We start from the raw sequence: 2545 nt of genomic DNA, 5'->3' as shown, positions 1-2545 counted from the left end.
ACGTTAGACAATTTACAAGTGGAGATTGCTATAATCTTGTGTTAGAGAGATTAAACTATGCAGTCCTGTTTATTTAATAGTTTATGTAGGAAAGACATAATGGTGCATCTTACAGTCCATTTGGTTAGAGAGATTAAACTATGCAGACCTGTTTATTTAAGATGGATGTATCCCTTTGAGCGATACATGAAGATTCTTAAGAGTTATGTTAGAAATAGAAGTAGACCCGAAGGATGTATTGTTGAGTGCTATATTGCAGAAGAGGCAATTGAATTTTGTTCAGAATACTTGCATGGTGTGACAAGCGTGGGCGATCAATCTACATTAAATAAAAGTAATGGTGGTTATGGTGGAAAAGGTGGTGTTATATGCTCAATAACTCAAGATGAAAGACATGAAGCACACTGTCTTGTATTGCAAAACATTGATGAGATTCAACCTTACATCGAGTAAGTTATCTTAGACACTATGATATCATAAAACATTATTGTGATATTTGTATTGATTCATACTAATTTTGCATAAATTTATGAAGGAATCATTTTGTTTGGCTTCGGAAAAAATATCCATCTAAGTCAAAGAACCAAAAATGGATCCAAGATGAACACTATCGTACGTTTAGTACTTGGTTAGAGAACAAGGTATTGATTTGAGTAAATAATTTTAAATCTTTTGTTTTGATTGCATGACATGTTATTAATTATTATTTCATTTTTTTTAACAAAGGTTGCAATTGAAGTGACCCACACGTCGTGTCATGTGTCGGACATAGTTAAGTGGATTTCTCGTGGTCCTTCTCTGAATGTGTTTCAGTACCCATCATACATCGTCAATGGTACTTAATTCAATACTTTGGAACGAGATAATGTAAGAACCACACAGAATAGTGGAGTTTGTATTGTAGCAAAAACTGTGCAAATCTCTAGTTCAAAGGACAAAAATCCTGTAGAGTGTGATATGACATTTTATGGAGTAATCCAAGAAATTTGGGAATTAGATTATACTACAACTAGAGTGCCGGTCTTCTTATGTGCTTGGGTGAAAAGTGACAAGGGAGTAAAGGTTGATGATTTAGGTTTTACTTCAGTTGATTTAAATTGAATTGGGCACAAAAATGATCGTTTCATAATGGCAACACAAGCCAAACTAGTTTTTTATGTGAATGATCCATCAGACAAGCAATGGTCAGTCGTGGTTCCTACTCAACCGATAGATTGGAGAGACAAAGAGAATGATGTACATGACTTACCACTCCTTCAACAACCTGTCACAATTCCCGAACCACAGCTTACCGAATACCCTATTGATGATGGTGTAGATGATGATGATATTTGTTTGCGTTTTGATGGTGATGTGTATGGGTTGATCATATACTGTGATAAATGTTGACTTGTTTTTTTTTCTTCTGAAGGTTGGATTTGTTCATTTTATATTTAATTTTCCTATCATATTGACGATTGTCTATTAACATTGTTTATAATCGTTTCCTTTTCAGATATTTCCATGGCTGATCCATGAGGTATTGATGATGATTGTCCACTTCCTGGACTTGATGATGATTTTCCACTTCCTGGACTTGAAAATAATGTTGGTCAGGAAGAGAATGATGACACTGCTATAGTGCATGTGAGATCTGTTAGGGGACTATGTTCCATGCCCGACATAGCCAAGATGCGAAGTGAAGGTGTTAAGGTACCGATCAAGTTCAATGAATATGGACAAGTGATTGGTACAATGAGATCAAAATTGGGATCAATGATCGGATCAACTATCAAGAGGTGTGCTTCAATCACATACGCGAGCTGGGATAAAGTCCCTAAATCAGACAAAGAAATTTTTTGGGAAATCATTAAGGTATTTTCTCTATCACTATAATATATGTTGTTTGTATTTTTAATGTAGACTAACGATATGTATTGTTTTCAATTGTAGGCTACATTTGACATAGACCAAAAAGCAAAAAGAAAAATTATGTCAAGGGCAGCAAAACGATGGAGATCATTCAAATCCCATCTGACTAAGGTATGCATCTATGATGTACTTGATACAAATCCGACCATCAAGACGTTCAATATGCCAAGAGGTTACTCACAGTTGATCACTAAAACAGAATGGGATGAGTTCTGTGTTTCACACATGACTAATGATTGGAAGAAAATAAGAAAAATACATCAAGATCGTCGAAAAAAAATAAACACAACCATCATATGTCACGAGGTGGGTATTTGTTGGCACTGGAAAGGCTGCAACAAAAAATTTTTGGACTCGAGGTGTCTGAAATCGACAGGTCACAGTTGTGGTTGGTGGGACATTCTAACAAAAAGGGTGAGTCGGTTGGTACCGAGGCAACAAGCGTAGCTCGCAACATAGTAAGTGTACTACATTTTATATGATTGGATTACTTATTTATAATGAGAATAACTATATTTCTATATTTTGTTTGCAGGAGCACTATAATAAGCTCATGAGTGAAGGAAAATTTGAACCTAATGGGTCTAAGGATGTGCTTACTATGGCATTAGGCACCCCTGAGAGCAGAGGGCGA

At 35.7% G+C, this 2545-nt stretch overlaps 1 long non-coding RNA gene across 1 annotated transcript; it reads left to right on the top strand.

Annotated features, from left to right (window-relative positions):
• The first annotated feature begins 312 nt into the window (after nt 1-312).
• On the top strand, nt 313-825 carry LOC133820968 (uncharacterized). The gene is made up of 3 exons (XR_009887238.1): nt 313-449; nt 536-641; nt 727-825. It is a non-coding gene; the product is annotated as an uncharacterized LOC133820968 (long non-coding RNA).
• Nucleotides 826-2545: the final 1720 nt, after the last annotated feature.

This window comes from Humulus lupulus, chromosome 3, assembly GCF_963169125.1.
Source record: "Humulus lupulus chromosome 3, drHumLupu1.1, whole genome shotgun sequence".
NCBI classification, from domain to species: Eukaryota; Viridiplantae; Streptophyta; class Magnoliopsida; order Rosales; family Cannabaceae; genus Humulus; species Humulus lupulus.
This window is presented reverse-complemented; position numbering and strand designations above follow the sequence as displayed.